We start from the raw sequence: 11,128 nt of genomic DNA on the forward strand, positions 1-11,128 counted from the left end.
CTAATTTGATTTCCAAACATAATATTTAGCTCAATTAATTATAACTTAAACTAGAATTTTGACTTTTCCAACTCCGTGAGCCTCCGAAAGATAGCAACTTTTATCATCAAATTTTCTGTAATTCTCTCGATATCTAAATTTGGAAAAGGGGTGCTGACAATTACCTCTAGTTTATCAAGATTTATGCAAATAAACATTAAATAAATCGAGACAAAGCATAAATATCAAGAATACGATAAAAGGATATGTGAGCTGTGAAGCCATGCCTCGTAAGCTCAAACTTCGATTGCTGATTCACTGTGGGGCCACGCTTGCTTGAGTTGAGGACTTGGCCTGCTTAGGTTGAGGACTTCACTCTACTGGAGATTTGAGGATTTTGTCTGCTTGAATTTGAGGACTTTGCTTGCTTGGATTGAGGATTTCGCTTGCTTTTCAAGATCTACGTCCATTGGAATTAGGATTTAAGCCCATGGAATTGGGAGCTATGCTCGTTGCATTGGTGATTATAGAGACTTCCCTCTAGTTATTTTCCATTCTAAGAAACAATTTGCCATCTCTGGTCAATTTGGTAATTTTTTACTTTTGGGTACTTGGGTTGAAATTTTCCACCTCGGGGCACAATTTGCTGAACTGGTGTTTGGGAACTACGTCCATTAATTTAGGAACCATGCCCATTGATTTGGAAAATTACGCCTACTGATTTGGGAACCACACCCGCTGATTTAGGGACCACGCCCAAGGATAAACATTTGTAGAGACTTTTCTATAGCTTTTTGTTATTTTCCGCTTCGGGATGCAATTATATTCTAATTTCCTCTTCGGGTTGTGATTTGGCATGTAATTTACTCTCTTGGATTACTTTCGCTTCAGGATGTGAATTGATGATCTTTAACTTTGGAAAGTAAGCTTGATAATCTCAACTTTGAGAAGTAGACTTGTCCTTTAGAACTTGAATTGATTCTCCACTTCTGGGAATAGGCTTGTGATCTTCCACTTCGGGATGTATGATGATATTTCACTAATTTTTTTCCATTTTGGGAAGTAGGCTTATGAGCTTCTGCTTCAGGATGTATAATGATATTCTACTTCGAGAAGTAAACTGATTTTCCACTTCGGGGAATGAATTAATCATCTTTCACTTTGGGATGTAAACTTGAGTGTAGTTCGAGCGCTTTATTTCTTTTTGAACTTCTTTTCATTTCTTTGTTATAGGTTAGTCATATATATACAAGTATACATAGAGATCTCATCAAGCAAAAGTAGTGAAGGTATGTGATATGCATGTTATGTGATATGTAATGCATTTCTAAAAATCATCCTTTAGTTTGTACAGAGGATTCCAACGCTCATCGGCAAAAGAGTGATACTTTGACAAGTAGGTTGTCTACTCTTTGGCCACAAGGCATGGAGCCAAATGGTTGATAGAAAATGACGAAGACAATGATGTATATTAGAAATCTGAAAGTCATGGTGACGATAATAAGTACAGATATAGAGATAACTCAAGCATGCAAGGATTGAATCATTTTGCCTTGTTCTGATACTTGTGTAATTACAATTAGCTTTCGAGACAACCTTATGCAAATGACAACCAAATCTATTTTCTTTTCTTACTTTTACGCCCTTATTTTTTCCTAAGCCTCCTTTCCGGTTTTTTAACTTAACAGGTTAATGTCTTAACTTTTACCTAAGCTGCCCTTTCGGGTTTTTAACTTAGCAGACTCTATTTTGTCTAAGCTGCCCTTTCGGATTTTCAACTTAGTGTATTCTTTTTTTTATATACTTTTCTTTATTTTATCTTTTTTTTCTTATTTTCTCTTTTTACATATTTGATTATTTAGTGTGAACTAAAGCACTCGCAGTCCCTTTTATCAATTCTTGTGGATGATTCCACTGATTTTGAGGACCTCCCCTAAGGTAAGATTTCTCGAATGAAAGCTGAAAGGCTCTGACTTTACCGATTCATTATGCATCGTGTCAAGATTGATGAGACTTGAGTGCTACAAATTCTTAGATTTTCTTATAAGAAACACAAGAATAAAATTCGAAGAAAAAATGATCCTGCTTCTATTTAGATCTTATAGATTCTGCTTCTTATTATGTTTTTTTCTTCTACCAGTGCACAAGCAATAAAAATTGATATGCAAGTTCGACAAAAATTCTAATCAAATTTTATTCATTTAATCTAGGCACAAACGAGTACATTTTCTAATTCATATAATATTACTCTTGTTATCAACTAGTCCTTCAGGTTTTCTAGTCAACTATTTTTTTCCTCATTTTTTCCTTAACTTTTGCCTGACTACCCTATGCAGGTCCTCTAGTCAGCAGGAGTTGTGTTTCCGTTTCTTTCTATTTTTTTTTCAAAAGATAGTATCTGAAATAGTACAGATTGAGTTGTGAACTTATTTACCCTGAGGTTTGAACTCATTTCAGCATCTTCGAGCATAATAACTCTTATTTGATATGGAAGTTTCTAGCTCGATCTAAATTTCTTTTTAGAGTCAGATGTAGTAGGTCTTTCACTTTTCAAGATTAGAGGACTAAACTTAATCTTCTCTAATCTTTGAGGGTCCTTACTTCAAGGTTGTAATTAATGTAATGGAGGATGAACTTGGCCTTCTTGCTTTACCCCCAGTTTTTTCAATAATTTCACTACCTTGAATTCAATCATATTGTATTAAATACTATCTCCTTTTTATTTTTCTTTCCTTTTTTTCTTTTTCTTTTATTCTCTCACTTTTCTCTCATCAAGAATTTTATTATGTGTAGTAGAAATATACATAGAATTATCATTTTTGCCTAGATTAAATAAACCAACTCAAATAGAATTAATGTTAAACATGCTCATGTAATAATCATTGTAATGCAGAATACCATTAAAATAAACACCAAATAAGCATAAATTGGAGTTATATCACTGATCCTAGCTAAAAGCAAAATCATTGTTCTAAATTGACATCTGAATAATCTTCAGATGGTAGGTCTTTGATCTCTCTAGCTTGGTATTTTCAAGTTCTTCAACTTGTAAGCTATCATCATACAAGCCCGCGAAGATCTTGGAATTCCTTGTTTGCAACTTTTCCACCCAAGATAGGAGAATATTCCGGACTATCATATGAATTTGATCATTCTTAGAAGGCTTGTTCTTCATTAAAGCTGCTTTGTTCCTTCATCTAGTCAAGAAGTTAGAAAAGGGCTCATCGGGCTTTTGCTTTATCGATTCCAAATCCCTTATAGAGACTTCTAGGTGAGCATTGTAGTCATATTACTTCACAAAAGCATCACAAAGCCTTTTCCAATCAGATTTGATGGGCCTTCCTAATCCATAATACCAGTTCACAGCTAGTCCCTCTAATGAGAGTATAAACAACTTGATAATTTGAGTCCTAATCAAATGAGTAGTGTTGATGATAGTAGCATATTGCTTCAAGTGCACTTTTGAACTTTTGCATTTCAAGCATGTGAAATTTGGGAGGTAACTTGTCCTCTCTAGTCAATATTAGTTTGTTAAAATCAAAGGTTGAATCTAATCCTTGATCTTTTAGTATATCTTGCATCTTGTCAAGCCTTTTAGTCAGACTCTGCAAAATCTTGGATTTAATAACGGTTTTTGTAGTAAGAGCCGACTCTTTCTTAGCTTGTTATAGCATGTAGTCATCTAGATTCTAAAGATGCTCACCACGTGCTTCCACATCATGAGTAGCAAAAGTAGCAATTGCAGGGGCAGTAACAGATTTTTGAATAGTCTGTTTCTCAAAAATCTCAACCAAAGATTGTTGGAGTTCCTCTCAAATCATAATCCTTAGGTCAGCCATGATTGTAGTCTTGATAGCATCAATGTCTTGCTTGCGGGCTATTTTTGTCTCAACTTCTGAAGTGCTACTTCTTAGACTGTTGTCTTGATTGCTGCTAAGAAGGGCCCTTTTGATATCCATTCTAGCTTGCCACCCTCTTGTCTCTTCTAAACCAAAGGTGATAAATCCATATAGTTAAAAAAGGTGTTAGTATGATGCATGCAACGCATGGTATGCATGATGCACATGTTATACTTAAGGATAAAAGTTAGCATATATAGTAGTATATAATTTATCCTTCCAACCTTATTACTCTCGCACACGGTTCCCAATGAGTCTTTCTTCCCTAGGATTTTGGGTTTAAGCTTTCTATCAATAGGGGATAGTAGGCCAGATGCACATGCCATAAGCTCTCCAAGCATATTAAAATAAACAAGCAATGTTTCTTAGTGTAAGCATAAAAGCTTGCATATTTTAAGCCTAGAGTCTGGTTCCACATTTAGGCCAAGGCCTTTCAATACTTGGGATTAAAACACCTACAAGGAATAACATATTAGCAAGCAACAGGGTACCTAGGGTGATTACTACGATCATTACCCTGAGCTGAGTTTTGGGTAAGGATAAAAGGCTCCCACAACCAAAAAGTGTTCTTTCTTGATTCGTCTCCCCACTCAAGGTTCCATGCGATGAAGGAAATACATTCATTACTTGTGAGTGATGGCAGCTAGTATCACAGTTCTAGAATTTGAGTGGAACCAAATAACCGCTAGCTAACGCCATCGTGGCTATAGGAACTAAAATGCACAATACGTGAAAGTATAATAATGCAAGAATAATCTGTTAAATAATAAAATTAAAGACAAACATACACTGGAATCAACTTCTCTTATCCCCAGTGGAGTCACTACTGTGGGCGATGATTTCAGGTGCGCACCCAAGTGTCTTTAGTGACTATGGCACTGTAAGGCTTTTCAACCTAATCTGTAACACGCTAACTAGTCACTAAGACTAGCGTGGAGATGGAAATCGTCACCTGGGTAATCACTGGGATACTTTTACTAATGAGTGGCATTTCTCAAATTTCATAAGGAAGCTTACGCCATAGAGTCCACAAATGGATCCAGAAGCCAACTTTCTTATTTGTATATTAGTCTTTAATTTTATTATTTAACAAGTTATTCCTTATAAATGCAAGCAATCTATACACAAGCATACCAAATATCACATATAATTCTCCTAAATCTAGCCCGTTTTATTTTAGCCCAACCCTTATTGGAGTTGTTAGCATTGTTTACTAGTTAATTATGTAAGTAGCCTACCTAGTCTAGCCCAATTATATATTATGTTTTTGATTTTCAGCCTTTAGACGTAATGGACTACTTATTATGATAAGGCTCGTTCATTGTGATCCTAATTCTAATGAAGCTCAAAATCAAGTGACTGGCAGACAAATGATCGATCGGCTATGTCACAGAGTCGATCGGCTTTAGGGTTTTCCTAGGCCGAATTTACAATCTTTTGGCACTCCAATTCCAGAATACTCGAAATACATGCAAAGAAACACATAGAAACAATTAGAATATGTACAAAACACATAATTAAGCTTATTTTAAAGACATAGAAACATTAAATTCATGAACAAAGAAAACTTATAGTGAATAAAATGTCAATTTCCTAAAACATCCATATTGAATAAATCATGCCTAGCCTAAATCTAATCATTCAAATACATTAATCATCATTAAAGAAACGTAGATATAACATGTTAACATATTCATTTATAGCATATGATTATCGTATTCTAAGCCCAGGAACATAAAAATTATCATATTTAAAACCTAAGACCATAGAAGTTATCAGATTCAATATCCAAGAAACATGCATATCATAAAACATGCAAGTCATACTAAAACCTAATTCTGACACATATAACATTAAAAAAATAAAAATCATTGAAAGAAATTACAAAATTTTATCATTTTTCTAATAACAGAAAGATCAAAGAGAGTAATAAATGAATTAGGAGATAAGAGAAGAATGATGATATGGATGTTTTAAAACCCTCAGGTTGTCACCTTATCATGCGGATCCTTGAGTCTTAGGAGTGGACGAGGAAGTTGATCCAAATGAGGTAGGAATCTAGAGTGTTTAATGGGTTTTATGTTTACTGTTAAAGATCATAGTATGTATGCCAAAATCTCAACAATCGTTCTATACTCAGTTGCCAACCCCCTAAGCCTAGGGTTTTCTTTTCTATTTTATAAAGAAAGTTTAGAAAAACTCTAGAGATTTAAATATACTCTCAATTTAACTATCAATAATTTCAAGAATTAAAGATAAAAATGGCTTTATCAAAATTTTTTCCTAATCAATAAATACTAGTTTTCTTAATAATTTGGGATAATATTGATAAATACCTATTTAATAATAAGAATAATAAAAAATTAAATAATTATTGATAAAACACCTTCTAGAAATTCGATTTTGATGGTTGTGGTGTTTAAAATTGGAAATACATAAAAAACGACCATAAAAATCGAGTTTTGAGCCAATCGGCAATTCATAAAGTCAATTGGCACTATGTAGAGCCCGTTTAGCTCTATGCATAGTCGATCAACTGCAAAGCTGATCGGCTCTATGCATAGCCGATCGGCTGTAAGCAAAGAAAATTGGCTCTAAATATTGGCAGACTCGCAAAAATTTACAATTTAGCCCCCAAACTTGGCCTGTGACTGATTTTGACCTTAAAATTTAATTTTTTTGGTCGGCTTAGTCTAATTTGATTTCCAAACACAATATTTAGCTCAATTAATTTTAACTCTAATCAAGATTTTGACCTTCTACAACTCCGTGAGACTCAAGAAAAATAACAACTTTCATCATCGGGTTTCCTGTAATTCCCTTGATACTAAATTTAGAAAATGGATGCTAAAACGCATCCTCCTTTTTCTTTTATATGTTTCTTTTGTCCTAAGTTCATAATGCTACATACATGTACATGATCTAGGACATAATTCATCATATTTTTTTATAGTTGAACTCTGACTCTGTTGGAATTTTTTTCGGGCCGCTCATGAGGGATTGGCCCGAACCCATTTACTTATCCATATTAATTATAAGTAATATTATTAATTATATTTATTTTAAGATAAATGTTTTATTTTAATAATTGAATGGAAAGTTACCAACAATAAGGGATATAGGACATTAACTCCATGTTAATCACTCTTTTCCTACACATCGATAGTAAAGAATAAAAATCTTTATGAATTTTCTTACAGTAATATTGTAAGCACCTATATTCCGAATATGAATATCAAGAGAATTATAGAAAATCAAATGATAAAAGTCTTGTTCTTCTCGAGTCTCACGGAGCTGAGGAAGGTCAAGGTCCTAATTAGGGTTATAAGTAATGAGCTAAAATATTTTTCCAAAATAAAAACATCTAAATTAGGCTAAATTGACTATAATAGTCAAGATTTATGTCAAAAACAGTCAAATTGCCACGTTTAGGGATCAAATTGCAAATTTTTGAAATTTTTCCAACCATTAGAGTTAATCAGCTATACACAGAGTCAATCGGCTCTACATAGTCAGGTTGGTCCAAAACTCAATTTTCTATTGTCGCTTTTCGGTGCTTTTCATTTTTAAAATTGTCAAAATCAACTTTCTAAAAGGATTTTATTAATAATTTTCTAGCTTTGTGATTATTTTTATAATTAAATGAATATTTATTGATAATTATCCCATCTTTTAAAAAAAAAACCTGTATTTATTGATTGAAAGAATTTTGATAAATGCCTTTAATTATCAATAATTGTTAGGAATTATCAATAGTTAAAAGGGTGATTATCCTGGCCATTAGGGTTTCTCCCATATTCTCTATAAATAAAAAAGGAAATCCTAGGCTAAGCAGTTGGCAAATCTTAGTAGAGAATGACTGGTGAGTTTTTAGCGAACATACTATGACTTTAAAATGAAAACACAAACCCGCTAAATACTCTAAATCCCTCCCTAATCTTTAGATCAATTTATTCTTTTACTATTGAGAATCAAGGATCTGCACAACATGGTAACAAACCTGAGAATTTTCTAGACTCAATTATTTTATCATTTGTCCCTTTCTTCTTTTCTATGATCTATGTGTTCTTAATGACATATTTATGGTTTTAATGCTAAAATCTGACTTTGATGTTTTCATGAAACTTGTTAGCGATAGAACAACATGTTTAGGGCTTTGAATTAGATAGCCTATGCGATAATTGATTAAATATGCATCTTACAATAAGTTATTAAGTGATTTACCATATTTAGGATAAGAAGAATCGAGACTATTTTTCTATTAAAGCATGATTTTAGGAAAGTTTCCTTTTATCTGATGAATTTACCAATCTTTTTTTGATATTCAGTATTGTTCTATTAAAGCACTTTATCCCTGGCTTGCCTGTTTTGCGTAGTTTCGACAGCTTTCACTCTTTTTATCCAACTTAGCTAGTTTTTTTTATCTTATTTTTGAGTTTTGGAGATGTATTTTGTTATTTTCTTTTTCTTGCTTTCTAGTTTGTATATTTGTAACCGTAAATTAATGGACAAGTATCTCCCTAATACTGATTACATGCTAACTAAATTTATTTGGCATATAATCAGTAGCCCATCAGGTTAACAAAATAGTAAGTTGGGCTTAATTATAAAACTTAACTAGACCTAATTGGGTTTTTTCCATGTCTAATTAATAAACTAACTAATCTAGACTTAGAAATTAAAATAGGCTTTTGGCATGCAAGAAGTAACCCTTTTAGGATTAAAGGCTGGTAGATTTGGACTTAGTAAGTAAAATTGGGCTTAGACTAAGTGGACCTTTATATGTAACTGAGTAGCTAAATAGGATAATTAATAAAGAGGTGATTAGATCAAATTTAATAAAAAGAGCTAGAATTAGGTGGACCTATGTCATACTGTATTACTTATGTGTAGAAATATTTTATTTCATTTATAGATAGTTGACTATTAACTAATAAAATTAAATGTTAGAATACATAATTAAGGAAGTTCATTTTTTGGATCTCTGAATTTGGCAATGCTTATTTAAGAAATCTAGTTATGCCACTCAATTAGAAGAAGTGTCCTAGTAATTACCCAAGTAATGACTCCTTTTCTCTACGCTAGTCTCTATGACTAATTAGTGTGTTCTCGATTAGGTTGAAAAGCCTTGGAGTGCCGTAGCCGCTAAAGACACTTGGGTGTGCTCCCAAAATCGCTGCCCATAAATATACTTATGGTATTTGGGTTGTGAAATATATCAATACATCTCCTTATGCCTTGTATTATACCTAGTTGATGAGAACCCATATAGCACAAGGAATCATACTTCAACAAAGAATCCTAATTCCACTAAAGATCCTAATCCAGCAAGAAGTCCTGATGATGAGAACCCATGTAGCACAAGGAATCCTACTTCAACAAAGAATTCTAATTCCACTAAAGATCCTAATCCAGTAAGGAGTCCTGATGACATCTATTTAGGAGTTATTTGTTTCCTTGTTGATTTAGGAATCTTGGCCGCATATCCTAGTCCTTCTAGGATTAGGATTATTTTGTTTTAAACTCTATAAATAGAGCTATGTAATTCGGCAAAAGCATATATATCTTTGATTGAATAGAAAACCATCTTTTTGCTTAAGAGTTTCTTTGAGTGTTCTTGAGATTAAAACTTATTGTTTAGGTTTTGATTTCACTTCTACCTTAATTTAATTCTATTAACTTGTTAGTTTCTAGGATTAATTAAGTTCATCCCATTATAGCTATTGATCTTATTTCTTTATAAATAAGGGTGATAGTTCCGCAAATATCTTTTGGCAAACCTTATAAGTATCGATCTTGGCGTGTATCATTCTCTTCCTTAGAAGGTTTACATCATTTGGTATCAGAGCTAGCTTACAAGGTTTGGTTACGTATCCTATTTGTTATCTTCGTTGTTCTTCTACTCACATACTCTTTTGTTTTCAGATTTCTTTTCATCTTATACTCTTCGTCAATTTGTTTGGTTAAAGTCTTCGAGACGTTCTAGATAAATTGGTCTGTGATATCTTTATTTTGTTATTTCGTTTCCTTTAGTTTGCTTGATCAAAGTCTTCGAGACGTTTCAATCAAATTAAGCTCTATGTCTTTTGTTCTTGTTTTGTTACTAAAAAAAAATATCAATCCATTAGTTTCTTCTTCTTTGTGATTCGTTTTTCTTGTCTAGAGTATTTTCTTTTATTCAATTCGTCTTCTTTGCTATTCTTAGAGTCCAATTCATTCGTTCCTTTTGCTTCTTAAGTGTTAAATACATTCTTTATTCTACATTAATCAAATTTGTCCTTTTCGTTTAATTTGTTTATCAAAATTAGTTCGTCATTAATTCATCTTATTCTTGTGTGTTTTATTGTGTTTAGAGTTAATCTTGGTCATTAAGTCTAGTTTTGTTTACCTAGTTTATGTTCTTATATGTTCTAAATCTGATTCGTTGGTTATTGAGTCGTTACAACTTTGGTTGTTAGGTATTTGATTATTTTAGCCTCTATAAGGGCCAAAGAGTAGAGATTGAGTGGTACAAGGCAAATGGTGAGCTCATTAGAGGGTAAAAGCCTAATTACTGAGGAGAAAGACAAATGAGCAGTGTCTTGCCCGAGATAACATCAATAATGCTTTATGCATCTGCTTCAAAGATAACTTTGTCCACTTCTTAGAGATAGCCAATGTTACCGCACTTCTCATGGAAATAGCTTCAAGAACTGACGAGTTGAGTATATGAGGTAGTCTACATGCTGAAGAACATATGAGATTTCCTGAGAAATTTCCAGTATTAGAGATATATATTTATCTTTATTTGTAACTATCTAGTTGTTAGTTTTATTAGTGTATGTCTTTAATACCTAGCAACCAAACTGGTGGCACCAACTTTATCAGACTTGTTGATACCTGCATCCACATTATTTTAAGAAATCCTAAGGGTGGATGGGACCAAATTGGAGGGCTGGAAATGATATTAAAGTTTCAATGAGAAATGTGAGTGGCTTGTCGGTCAACAATATTAGCAGAGATAAATTCTTTATATGGATGGTAGGCAGGTGAGAGTGTATCAGAGGGGGGTCTTAATTTTTTCTCAGAGATAATAAGGTTTTGGGATTTCTAAATTTGCCAAAGGATAGAAACTAGAAGGCAAGTAAGGTCTCTATTTAGATCAGAAGATGTTAAGAAGGAATAGATTTCAGATCAGTAATCACGAATAGTGGTGCCAGGGAGAAGAAAAGGGTCTGAAGGAAAGGGATGAGGTGAACCACACGGCTTAG

Source organism: Ricinus communis, chromosome 8 (assembly GCF_019578655.1).
Source record: "Ricinus communis isolate WT05 ecotype wild-type chromosome 8, ASM1957865v1, whole genome shotgun sequence".
In the NCBI taxonomy this organism is placed as follows: domain Eukaryota; kingdom Viridiplantae; phylum Streptophyta; class Magnoliopsida; order Malpighiales; family Euphorbiaceae; genus Ricinus; species Ricinus communis.